Here is a 13,866-nt window from a genome sequence, read left to right as displayed (position 1 = left end):
ACGCCTGGCTAATTTTGTATTTTTAGTAGAGATGGGGTTTCTCCATGTTGGTCAGGCTGGTCTCGAACTCCTGACCTCAGGTGATCTGCCTGCCTCAGCCTCCCAAAATGCTGGGATTACAGGTGTGAGCCACCACATCCAGCCTATTCCATTTACTTTCAACAACACAATGAGGCAGGTATTAGCATTCTTATTTTACAGATTAGGAAAAGGAGGCTCCAAAAGCAAAAATCAGTTGTCCCTGCCAGATAGGGTCCATTTATTCCACCGGAGCTACTATCCATTCTGCCCTGGGAGGCTGACCTGTTTGAATTAACCCCTGTCTTCCTGGGCCTTATGGCTTCTGTCAGATTCAGCCAATGGGGAGCCTTAGCAGAGATACGAAGAAGTGAGGAGAGCGAAGATGTGACACTTATTCCTCTGGCCCCACCTGTGAGGTCCCTCGGGTAGGCTGTGTCCCTCACGTGAAGGACCCTGTTTATTCAAGGGGACCTCTCCTTGACTGTCTCCTACTCGGACTCACTGACCACTCCCTGGCTGTGTCTCCTTTGGCCAGAAGTTGCTCTTAGATTCTGCTTACTGCATTACCCTTGGTAAACAGTTCTTCTGTAAATGAGTCCCCTTTAAATTCCTATTCTAGGTGTGCCACCTGGTTCCTGGTGGGACCCTGACTGATGCGTGGCCTGAGGCCACCCAGTGAGCAAGCTGCAGAGCCTGGATTTAAACGGTCTCCAAGGACTTGCCTCCCCTCTAGGCTGGGATGTTTGAGCTTGCAAAGCACAAAGGGAGGCTCTGGGGCAGGGACTTTTGTGGTTGCATATGAACTCCTCTGCATTTCCTGGTTTCTCTTGCACTTAGGTTGGGCTGGTTGAAGCCTAGGCAGAAGACGTGTGCCCACTTTTGAGCCAAAGCAGGGAAGAGGCAGTGAGCCTTTTCCACTTACGTCTTCCCTGTTGAAGCATATTAGAGGCCCTGGGTTGCCGAGGAACTGCAAGAGGGAAGGGGATGTTGACCCAGCTTGAATTTTGTGTGAGTAAGGAGTAAACCATTATCATGTGAAACCATGAAGATTTGGGGGTGTCCTTGTTACTACAGCCTTGCCTAGCCTGGCCTGACCGATACAGAGGCTGAAGACTTGGAATGACCGCTACACATTCCTGGAGTTTCACCTGAGCAGATTCCACGGACACGCCCCCTGAGTCTGAGCATGTGTGTGTGTGTGTGTGTGTGTGTGTGTGTGTGTGTGTGTGTACACACCCTGGCAGACAGCCCTCTCCAGGAAACCGTGTGGGCCTCTCCATCATCAGGCAGAAAGTCATCAGCCCTCTCATTGCCGTCCTCGCCAACTCCCTGGCTATCTGCCCAGCCTGATCTCCTGGAGGAGAAATGACTCCAAATTCAGAGCACAAACTCCGTGGCTGATGTATTATAATATTCAGGGCGAGAATTCAGATGCCCGCAAGTTGGGATTTCAGAATCTCGGTTCCCACAGCAACGGTCCCAGTGCTCCAGCATAGTTTTCAATGTTACGACATGCGGTGGGGGAGGGGGATTGAACGATGGCTGCAGTGTGTTTGACTGTGAGGTGTGTGTATGACTGTGAGGTGTGTGCATGTGAGTGTGTGTGAGTGACTCTGTGCATATGTGATTACGACTGTGTGTGTGAATGTGATGTGTGTTGGGGCGGGGGGGCTTTAACTCAGCTCCGTATCATTTCTCTCTCTGGGTCTGGAAAACCACTTTCTCATGCATAAAGACACAAACGTGTTCTCCTAGATCAGAAAACCCTAGAGGGCAGGGCCCTCGGCTGGGTCAGCCCTGTATCCCCCACAGTGTCCAAGGCAGTGTTTGTTGATTGACTGACTGAATGAAAGAGTGAGCAGCAGCTGCCAGCTCCAAGGCAGCTGGTTGAAAGCAGATAACCTCGAGGGCTTTATTTTTGCCACAAGCATTCTCCCATCCCCTATCCCAGGAAGGGAACCTGGCTTCTCTGTTCTCTGACTTCTGCGCTACAGGAAGAAAAACAGAAATTACCTGGAACCATCTTTCCATCCAGGCCTCATTTCACAGAGGGCCGAATGCAAGATCAGCGTTTCTCAGACACCATGATCACCTTTTTTTGTTTTGAGACAGAGTCTTGCTCTGTCGCCCAGGCTGGAGTGCAGTGGCGCAATCTCGACTCACTGCAACCTCTGCCTCCTGCATTCAAGCGATTCTTATGCCTCAGTCTCCCGAGTAGCTGGGACTACAGACGCTCACCACGATGTCGGCTAATTTTTGTATATTTTTTTTGTAGAGACGGGGTTTCCCCATGTTGTCCAGGCTGGTCTCGAATTCCTGAGCTCAAGCGATCTGCCCCCCTCAGCCTCCCAAATTGCTGGGATTACAGGCATGAGCCACGGCACCCAGCCCGTTGTTACCACTTTTGCCTGGCCCTGTGCCTTACACTTTTCTTTAAATTGGTTCACTTTTTTGCTACAACAAATGTATTTGAAAAGCAGCCTGCTATGGTTTGAATGTATTCCAAAGTTCATGTGCTGGAAACTTCATCCCCCAATGACCTGTGTTGAGAAGTTGGATATTTAACAGTTGATTAGGGCTGGGCGTGGTGGCTCACGCCTGTAAGCCCAGCACTTTGCAAGGCTGAGGTGGGCAGATTACCTGAGATCAGGAGTTCGAGACTAGCCTGGTCAACATGGTGAAACCCCGTCTCTACTACAAATACAAAAATTAGTCGGGTGTGGTGGCACACGCCTATAATTCCAGCTACTCAAGAAGCTGAGGCGGGAGAATTGCTTGAGTCCGAGAGGCAGAGTTTACAGTGAGCTGAGATCATGCCACTGCAGTCCAGCCTGGCCAACAGAGCAAGACTCTGTCTCAAAAAAAAAAAAAAAAAGAAAGAAAGAAAAAAGAGCTGATTAGTCATGAGGATTCTGCCTTCATGAACGGATTAATGCTGTTATCACGGGGGTGTGTTGGTTATTGCAGAAGTGGTTTTGTTGTAAAAGTGAATTCGGCCCTCGCTCTGTCTCTTGCGCACTCTCTGGCCATGTGGCGCCTTCCATTGTGTTATGATGCAGGGAGAAGGCCCTCATCAGATGTGGCCCTTAAATCTTGGGCTTCCCAGCCTGCAGAACCATGAGAAACAAATTTCTTTTTGTTTTAAGTTACTCACTCTATGACACTTTGTTATAGCAACACAAAACAGAGTAAGAGCAAATCTTTACCCTTTCCCGTGAATTTGCTTTTTTACATCATTAAAGACACCTGAACATAAAAATGTTCACTGCAGATTTTTTTTTTTTTTTTTTTTGAGACAATGTCTCGCTCTGTCACCCAGGCTGGACTGCAGCAGTGTGATCTCGGCTCACTGCCACCTCCACCTCCCAGAATCAAGCGATTCTCCTGCCTCAGCCTCCCACGTTGCTGGGATTACAGGTGCCCACCACCACACCCTGCTATTTTTTTTGTATTTTTGGCACAGATGGGGTTTCTCCATGTTGGCCAGGTTGGGTCTTGAACACCTGACCTCAAGTGATCTGCCTGCCTCGGACTCCCAAACTGCTGGGATTGCAGGTGTGAGCCACTGCACCCAGTCCACTGCAGATTTTTGAATGGCAAAAAGTTAGAAACAGGGTGAATGCCCATTCACAGGGGAAACTACTGAATCAATTATGGTCCATTTACAGCGTGGCATCTTAGGCAGCCTTTATAAAGAATGAAATAGACCCAGATGGGTTGGCAGGATTTCCAAGCTGTGTTGAGTAGGAACAGCAAGACGCAGAGAAGAGAATATAATATGACACAATTTTTGTAAAACAAGGCCAAAAACCCCCTCTGTGAACTGGTATGATTACAGGCACATGAAGACAAGTGTGGGAGAACACACAGCAGATGATCAAAATGGAAAAATTAAAAGGGTGGGCTTCAGGGGAAGGGGCCGAGAAGGGCTAGCTCCACGGGCTGGTGGACTGTGTGCAGGGCCTCGTGCTTAGAAGGACCCGGCCCTTGCTTGAATGCTCTGCTGTTACCATCTTGAAATTCCTCATAATTTCTTGAACCAAAGACCCTGCATCTCCATTTTGCACCAGGCCCTGCAAATTATGCAGCTGGTCTTGGGACACAGTCACAGCCATGGAAGGTTGGGGGAGGAAAAGCAAGCAATGATGGTAAAAGGCTGTAGTTTAAAAATCATGTATGATATGATTCTATGTATGTAAAATTAGGTATGTATGTTGATTTGAAAAAAATTAGAAGATATTAAACCTAAAGGGACTATTTATATGTCTTGCCTAAAATAGAAGGTAATTGTAAAAATAAGCATACTAAAAATAAAGCCATGTTAGAGATGTTAAAAGACACTTTGTCAGCAGGATGCAGTGGCTCACACCTGTAATCCCAGCACTTTAGGAGGCTGAGGTGGGTGGATCACAAGGTCAGGAATTTGAGACCAGCCTGGCCAATATGGTGAAACCCTGTCTCTACTAAAAATACAAAAGTTAGCCGGGCATGGTGGCGGGCACCTGTAGTCCCAGCTACTCGGGAGGCTGAGGCAGGAGAATCGCTTGAACCTGGGAGGCAGAGGTTGCCATGAGCTGAGATCGAGCCACTACTGCACTCCAGCTGGGGTGACAGAGCAAGACTCTATCTCAAAAAAGAAAAAAAAGCAAAACATCACATCCTCATCAGATTATCTGATAGAATCAGAAGGAATGACAGAACATTGAAAAAATAATAATAATTTAAACTTTTATTGCCATGTGAGTCAGCGTTATTTAATGCTAAGTTCATTCACCACCTGAAGTTATAGTGTGTGCCCCCGAAAATCTTCTCTAATTGTGCCCCATATTCTGGAAAGTGATGGAACAAGACAGGGAACGGATGGAGGGGAGTGGTTGTTTTCAGAATAGGAGAAGAAAAAAGGTTGGGAGCCCCAACTCCAGCCCAGGAAGGAGGCGGCTTTTTCAGGACAGTCTCAAGCAGATGCCCCCAAGTGGGACAGGACCTCCGATGGGGTAGTCTGAAGAAGACTCCAGTGGAACGGGCTGCAAAGGAGACTGTAAGCACAGGAAGAATGAAGGCACAAAAGACCTGCCTTGCCTGGAATCTGAGAAAACGGGACACTCATACTCCTGTTGTGTCACCCAGGCCCCTGAGATGTCCCACGGGCATCTGAGAGGTGAGGGACTTGTGGATAAAGGAGGCATAGACATCGAGGGAAAGCTGAGCCTCCCGTTGGCTATCCCAGTGTCAGAGCAAGCCTAGTAGGAAAACTTTCACTCCCCTGAATGCCGCCCTGGCCATGCCCAGTGACCAGTGTCAGGTCAACACCAGCTACAGCTGAGGTTGTTCTCTGTCCTCCAGCTCTGTCAGAGGTGCTGAGGAAAACGCGGTTGCATCCTGAATGCTAGTTGAGTGGATGATGGATGAAGAGATGCCGTACAGAGCCAGAGGCAGGGTGGGAAGGGACGATGGAAACATGGAGGTGGAATCTACAAGCAGTGGAGCCAGGTGCATGTGTCACCTGCTAGAAGTACAGTTTAAAAAAAAAAAAAAAAGCAGAAAGTGTTTGCAAACACAGATGCCAACAGCCTTAACAACAGCAGCAAACCAAGCCCTTTCAATCCGGTAATTCCACATCTGGAGACCTATCCTAAAGAAAACTATCTCAAGTACCACACTGCCTGGAGACTCAAGTCCATGCTTTGGAACTAGATGGTTCTAGATTCCCTTCTCCATCCATTGGAGCCCCAGAATGCTGTGATGTGCTGGTTTTAAGTTTTCAGTTTTTCTTTTTTGCAATAGAGTCTTGTTCTCACGCTGTCGGCTAGGCTGGAGTGCAGTGGCACGATCTTGGTTCACTGCCACCTCCACCTTCCTGGTTAAAGTGATTCTCATGCCTCAGCTACTGAGTAGCTGGGGTTACAGGTACCCACCACCATGCCTGGCTAATTTTTTTCTTTGTATTTTTATCAGAGATGGGGTTTCACTATGTTGGCCAGGCTGATCTCGAACGCCTGGCTTCAAGGGATCCGCCCATCTCAGCCTCCCAAAGTGCTGGAATTACAGGCGTGAGAGCCCGACCCTGTGCTGTTTCTGATAGTATAATAAAAATAAACCAAAAAAAAAAAACCACCAAAAAAAAAAAAAAATCCAAACTGGAGACAACCAGATTGTCTAAAAGTGATTGGGGAGTTGGTTAGAAAAACATAGCACATTAAAAATACTTGCCAAAAAAAAAAAAAAAATTTACAGGGAGTACTTAATGATGCGGGGGTAAGTTTATGCCACAATGTTAAGTGGCAGAAGCAGAATACAGGGTTGTGTTATAAATATGGCTGTGCTCTCCCCTCCAGTCCCCGTCCTAACCCCCAGCCAGGTTTCAAGCTTCTGAAGGTTTTCCAGGACCCAGAGAGAGCCAGAGTTCTATCCCCCATTCTGTCCTCTCACTGTATTCTGAGATTTTTTTTTCTTGTGGTCCCAGTGACATTTAATTACATAGCTATCCTGTTCATGAACTGTTTGACAACCATTGGCTCACTAGATTCTAAGCATCACCCCCATATACCCAGCATCTTGCACAGTGCCTTGCCCTGGAGAGATGCTAAAAGAATATCAATAAATAAAATGTAATCTCTACTCTAGGGAAAGAAAATACATGCCAACATGGTATTAATAAGTTTTCCTTCCTTCCTTCCTTCCTTCCCTCCCTCCCTCCCTGCTTGCTTGCTTCCTTCCTTCCTTCCTTCTCTTTCTTTCCTTTCTTTCTGTCTTGCTCTGTCACCCAGGCTGGAGTGCAGTGGTGCAATCTCAGCTCACTGCAACCTCCGCCTCCTGAGTTCAAGCAATTCTCCTGCCTCAGCCCCCGGAGTAGCTGGGACTACAGACATGTGCCACCATGCCTGCCTAATTTATATATATTAGTAGAGACTGGGTTTCACCATGTTGGCCAGGCTGGTCTCGAACTCCTAACCTCAGGTGATCTGCCCGCCTTGGCCTCCCAAAGTGCTGGGATTACAGGCATGAGTCACTGCGCCTGGCCTGTTTTCCTGTTTTCTTTCTGCCTTGTGTTCTACTTTTTTCAAATGTTCTATATCAAATAAAAATTAAAGGTCTCCAAATAAATACACAGAACTTTTTTCCTGGGGGAACATGTGGGCTAGCTTGAAGTACGAATACAACGAGCTTTAATACTGACTGCCCAGTCACCCTGTTCCACTGAGCCTGCAGAGAGCACCTGGGCAGACAGTGTGGCCATGTCAGCCAAAGTCATACTCATTCCCAGGGAAGAAATGAAGAGCTCATGTGGCCGGCAGGTCAGGGTGTTTTTTCTCTGGAAAGTGTCAGCATTGTTGGGGGCACAGTACAGGGGGTCACTGGGCTGGACATCAGGAGATGACGGTTGATTTCTGCACAGTAGAGGGGGTCACTGGTCTGGGCATCAGGAGATGAGGGTTGACTTTTATCATTAACTTGCTACATGACCTTGGGCAAGTTCTTTCACTTTCTGGCCCCGTTTTCTCACTTGCATAATGACAGATTGATGAGATTTTGATCTCGTCCAGTCCTTACATTCTTTGATTATAATGAGATAAAATATATAATGAAAGACAATATCTATTGAGCACTTAGTGTATGCCCCATAGGCGATACCTGTTATCTGTGTGCATTACATGAACTAGCAAATCCTTACAACTACCCTATGAGGTGCATACTACCAATATCATCATCCCAGTGTCATCACTGAGAAAACTGAGACATAGAGAGCTTAAGTAAATCACCCAAGGTCATCCAGCCAGTCAGCAATCAAAGCAAGATTTGAACCTGGACAGTCTGGCTCTTGAAATCACCCTTTTAACCACTACAGCATGCTATTTTCAGTATGCTGTCAATATAAATGGGAAATCTGTCCTACACAGTCCATTTATCATCACAGAAGTGGGTCCATAGTACACAGAGTACTCATCTGCATAAACGCAGGGGAGGAGCATACAGTGGAAGGGCTTAGAGATCACTCAGTCCAGCTGGGAGAGAGAATCGTATGTTGCTGGGCTGTAAAATACAACAGCCACCAGCCACGTGAGGCTGCTGAGTACTTGAAATAGGGTTCGTGCCAATAAGAAACTCAAATTTTCATTTTGTTTAATCCAATTCATTTCTACTTAATTTACAAAATGTTTTCCATTGAATTTTAAAGGCATAATCAATCCAATCGTTGGAAAACTTTTTCAAACAGCTGGAGTAAGTTAGATACGTGATTCTCCTTTTTCAATTGTAGCTAGTATGAAATCTAAATATGGATTGAATATTTTTGATGAAACTTGAATGTCCAAATTGAGACACGCTTTAACCGTGAAGTACAGGCTGTGTCTCAAAGGCTTAATAAGAAGAAAGAATGTGAAGTATCTCGTTAATGATTTTTTTATTGATGTCATGGAGAAATGATATTTTGGATATATTTGGTTAAATTACATATATTATTAAAGTAATTTCATCTGTTTCTTTTTACTTTTTTGAAAAAATACAGCTGCTAAAAAATTTATTTATTATATTTTATTTATTTATTTATTTTGAGACAGAGTCTCGCTCTATCACCCAAGACTGGAGGGTAGTGGTACAATCTTGGGCTCACTGCAACCTCCGCTTCCCAGGTTCAAGCGATTCTCCTGCCTCAGCCCCCTGAGTAGCTGGGACTACAGGCATGCACCACCACGCCTGGCTACTTTTAAAATATTTTTAGTAGAGATGGGGTTTCACCATGTTGGCCAGGCTGGTCTTGAACTCCTGACCTCAGGTGATCCACCCGTCTTGGCCTCCCAAAGTGTTGGGAGTACAGGCATGAGCCACCATGCCAGGCCAAAAATTTTAAATTATAAATGTGGCTCACATATTGGCATCAGACCGTGCTGTATGGGGGGAAGGTACACAGGCCTTGCATCCAAAGGCTTTGGCTGAAGTCCAGCTCTGTTCCTTATCAGTAGAGTGACTTTCGGCCAGTCACTTTGCCAGTCTGAGCCTTAGACTGTCATCCATAAACTGGAGTTAATAATGCTTCTCTCAGAAGGCTTTTTGTCAGCAAGTGTTTTGTCAGAATTATTGCAAAATCTGAGGCCCAAGGGAAGAGTATCCCCAAGGCCCACGGGGAGGTCAGGCTCCCAGTGCAGTGCAGTGGTCTCCCAGATAGCCCAGCTGCTGCTCTGGAGCACTGCCAGGACAGGGCAGGGCAGGGTCTGCCCCGTGCAAGACTGGCACCAGGCCCTTGCGACTAGTGTCCCCGAACCTTGGGAGAGGCATGCATCCTGCTGACCTGCAGACCACCATTCGTCTTGTATAAGAAGACTGGCCTTTGTGTCCTGAGCAGTGATGACACATGCTACATGAACCCTGGTTGGCCTGCCTCCTTAGGCCCTGGCTCAGGCTCCAGGTACTCAAGTGGAGCAGGACTGGTTCAGGGAGCTGTCCAGAAACACTCACCTGCCCCTGGCCCAGTGGCCGGGCAGCTGAACTGGTGTTCCTGGTTTGTAGGGGGACATTTGAGAAGAAGCCAGATGGACTCCTAGTTTTCTACTCCCAACCCACAATGATGGGAATAGCTACCTATCTAGTGCATCTGGGGTCCAGGGTGCAGAGGGATAAGGGAAGGACGTTGTGATGCTTTTTGCTCTGATAGGAAAAGGGGAGGCCCCAAGGCACGTCGAGCACCCATCACAAATCTGGCGCAGCTCAGCAGTAATGGCTGACATTTATTCAGTATGACTTAATTATCAAAGCAAGACCATGAGATGGGGAAACTGAGGCACAGAGAGTTTTTTGTTTGTTTTGTAACTTGCCTAAGATTACACAGCTAGAAAATGGCCAAGTTGGGAATTGAACCCAGGCTGTCTGCTTGCAGAGACCACATTCTTAACCACGCCACTCTCCGGGGTTGGAATCCAGCATCCTGATTTCTGCTTTGGTGATCATGCCAAGGGCAAGAGGCAGGAAGTTTTGACAACCCCGGAGGCTTTCCAAACTCCTTTCTCCTCTGCAAGGGTCAACCAGCACTGAGCTTAGAAACGATAACCCACCCTTCCCCCGCAACAGTGACACAACTCAGAACCCAAGATCCAGGGACTAATTTCCCAAAAGACCCCGGACTCCAAGGATAAGCAACAACTAGGAGACCTTCCTTCTCCAGGGCAGGGGGTCCTGGGTGGCATGTGTCATCCCATAGCCCCCACAGCAGGGAAAAGATGAGACTTAATAGTCTTACCTCGCACTGCCCCCATCCCTTCCCTACTTGCTGTCGAATATGGGGCTCGCTCCAGCACTGTGCAGGGCCTGAGGATGCACTGGCCAACTGGGAGAGGAGGGCCAATGAATTTAGGGGAGGAAGCTCTGAGAGAGAGGGTGCTGGAACTGTCGTAACTACTTTCTTTTTAGAAATGCCCTTGGTGTTGTTAATGGTGAGCAATCAATAAAACAACTAGAAAGAAGGGAATGTCTGTAATTCCATTAAAATTAGAAAGATGCTGGCTGGGCGTGGTGGCTCACACCTGTAATCCCAGCACTTTGGAAGGCTGAGGTGGGCAGACTAGCTGAGTTCAGGAGTTCGAGACCAGCCTTGCCAAGATGGCGAAATCCAGTCTCTACTAAAAATAGAAAAATTAGCTGGGTGTAGTGGCGCATGCCTGTAGTCCCAGCTACTCGGGAGGCTGAGGTAGGAGAATCACTTGAACCTGGGAGGAGGAGGTTGCACTGTGCCGAGATTGCAGCACTGCATTCTAGCCTGGGTGACAGAGCAAGATTCCATCCCCCCACCCCAAAAAAAGACGCATGCGCTGGCTCATACAAGTAACATAATTCAATTGGGAGGGGATACCTGTGTTCAACCTTTGAGGGGACTTGGAGAGGCTGTGACGCCCGGTTGGGCTGAGTTTACTTTGTCAAGAAACTGAAGCTGTCGAGGGCTCAGTCACACAGTGCTGTCCTAGCCTGCAGAGGTGATTGACTGCAGTGACTAGACCAGCTTATACCCACTTGGCTCTCCAAGGCCAGGAAGGCTAGGGTGACTTTTCTCCCCGGGTGCCCAAAGGAAAGTCAACAGTTCGGTGCTTTGGTATTTTACAGGTGCACTTATCTCCCGAATACCTGTCCCAGTTCCTAGCACGTGGAACAAGTTTGGCAAATGTTAATGAAATGGAACATCGATCGGTAATAAACTCATTTCTCAGCATTCAGGAGAACACTGCTCATATGCTCTCACTTTCTTGGGAGAGAAAGAGAAAGAGAGGATTATTTGATATTATGTTACAGGATTTTGGTTTGTTTTCACACTCCCCGGTTTTACCAAAGCAGGGCTGGGGGACTGAAATAAAACAATTTGCTCAATTGACAGAGAGAGATGGCAGTAAAGGCTCAAAGAGCCCCAGCCCCAGAGGACTGCAGTCACTCAGGTCAAAGAAATTCAGCCTTTTTTTGGGAGGGGGGAGGTGGGTAGGAGAGGGGGACGGAGTTTCACTCTGTTGCCCAGGCTGGACTGCAGTGGTGCAATCTCGGCTTACTACAACCTCCGCCTCCCGGGTTCAAGCAATTCTCTTGCCTCAGCCTCCTGAGTAGCTGGGACTACAGGTCTGTGCCACCATAACTGGCTAATTTTTTATATTTTACTAGAGATGGAGTTTCACCATGTTGCCCAGGCTGGTCGCAAACTCCTGAGCTCAAGCAATTCATCTTCCTCGGCCTCCCAAAGTGCTGGGATTACAGGCGTGAGCCACTGCACCTGGCCAGAAATTCAGCCTTTTTAACTCTCTTTTGCCCCCATGTCACAGGACAGACGATGTTCACCTGCGTGGTATCTTCCATGCATGCCCAGGTTTCATCTCCCCTCCTGTCAGCAAATCCAAGGGGAAGTAAAAGATAACGTTTTCTACTCTCCTCTATAAAAAATTAAAAACTTAAAGATAAGATCAACACGACTTAGTAGGCTTTGAGGTATGTTCAGTTGCTGGGACTCCCCCTCCTTCTCTCCCAAGAAAGCGAGAGGGCGTGAGCCACCTTCTCCTGAAAGCTGAGAAATGAGTCTGTTGTCGGCCTGCGTTCAGTTCCATGAACATCTACTGAACTTGTTGAGTATGCTGGGAACTGGGGCAGGTAAGATATGAGGGAGATGAGTGTGTGCAGGATGATCGAGGGAGCAGGAGATCCCCGGCGCCAATTCATCTGTGTAACAGCCTCCATTCTCAGGAAATTCATCTTTCATGATTTAGACAGGGACTCTGGGGACAGATAGAACAGTGATCTAAACCCATCTCTGCTGATCACTGGCTGTGTGACCTAGGGAAAGCCACCGAGCCCAGCTAGGCTTCATCTTTAACCTGGCACTGGGCATGATAAACGAAGCGAACTGAAGAAGAGTGCACGGGTGGGTGATCTATGTAAACAGCTCAGGACGCGGTATATGGCAGCTGTTGTTATTTTCCTCCAACCTGAGGCTTTTATCTTTTATCCCTCATTTGGTCTTTGGTTTCTATGGGATGGCAGCTGGCTATTGATTCTACATTCCATCCCAGGCAGAAAGATGATGCTGACAGCTCCTTAGCCTTCTTTTCTGCAAGGGGGTCACTCTGGTTCTCTGAAGGCTGCATTCTCTCCTCCTCGCCTTTCTTGTGAACCTTATCAGAGCTGCTGCAGGCTCACAACTTGGCTGCATCCTTCCCCAGCTCTGCAAATACCCAATGTTCCTAGAGAGGAGATGTGGGCTGTAGTTGCTGTGGTAACAGGAGTTCCTCTAAAAGAAAAGGCTCCTGGGGTCCTGGCTCCAAGGCTGGCTCAGGCTCCCGTGCCAGACCGTGCCTTCTTTCCAACTACCAGGCGGTAAAATGAGAAGGTCTCATGGAGGGTTGCAAGCAACTCAATAAAATCCCGAGTGATAAGAGTAGGGATTTGGCTCCAAGACAGCACAGCAGGCCAGAAACACTGGCATGTCACTAGCCCCATCTTCTTGATCCCCCGCCAGACTTTAGACCACTGAGAGGAGGAGAAGAATGTCCAGGTGCCTCTTTTATTTATTTATTTATATTAATTTTAATTTAAAATTTTTTTTTTATTTTTGGAGACGGAGTTTCACTCTGTCGCCGAGGTTGGAGTGTAGTGGCGTGATCTTGGTTCACTGCAACCTCTGACTCCCAAGTTCCAGTGATTCTCCTGCCTCGGTCCCCCTAATAGCTGAGATTACAGGTGCATGCCACCATGCCTGGCTAATTTTTGTATTTTTAGTAAAGATGGGGTTTCACCATGTTGACCAGGCTGGTGGTGAACTCCTGACCTCAGGTGGCCTGCTCACCTTGGCCTCCCAAAGTGCTGGGATTACAGGTGTGAGCCACGGCGCCTGGCCCTCAGGTCCCTCTTTTAGAATTCCCGTTCAGTAGGTCTCGGTTGGGAAAAAACCATCTACCATATCATAGGCATCAGAAAGAACACTGGGTTGAAATTAAACATGCCTGGGTTAGAAACCCAGCTTCTTCCTTACTATAGTGTGACCTTGGGCAAATCTCTTCATATGCCCAAGTTGCCTTCCTCAACTCACAGTTACGTATATTAAAAAAAGGCTCACAAGCTGGGCATAGTGGCTCACACTTGTAATCCCAGCACTTTCAGTGGCTGAGGCAGGAGGATCGCTTGAGGCCAGGAGTTTGAGAACAGCCTGGACAACTTAGTGAGACCCTATCTCTACAAAACAAATTTAAAAATAAAAAAATGAGGCTGGGTGCTGTAGCTCACACTGTAATCCCAGCACTTTGGGAGGCCAACGTGGGTGGATTGCTTGAGCACAGGAATTCGAGACCAGCTCAGGCAACATGGCAAAACCCCATCTCTACCAAAAAT

General features: G+C 47.6%; 1 protein-coding gene across 3 annotated transcripts in view; it reads right to left on the bottom strand.

The window, feature by feature from the left end:
• CD6 (CD6 molecule) overlaps positions 1–13,866 on the bottom strand; it is a 49,763-nt gene that overhangs the window by 14,875 nt on the left and 21,022 nt on the right. The gene's annotated exons all lie outside the window — the stretch shown is intronic.

This window comes from Colobus angolensis, unplaced genomic scaffold, assembly GCF_000951035.1.
Source record: "Colobus angolensis palliatus isolate OR3802 unplaced genomic scaffold, Cang.pa_1.0 Scaffold61, whole genome shotgun sequence".
Classification (NCBI taxonomy): Eukaryota; Metazoa; Chordata; class Mammalia; order Primates; family Cercopithecidae; genus Colobus; species Colobus angolensis.
The sequence above is the reverse complement of the archived record's forward strand: the minus strand, read 5'-3'. Positions and strand labels throughout refer to the sequence as shown.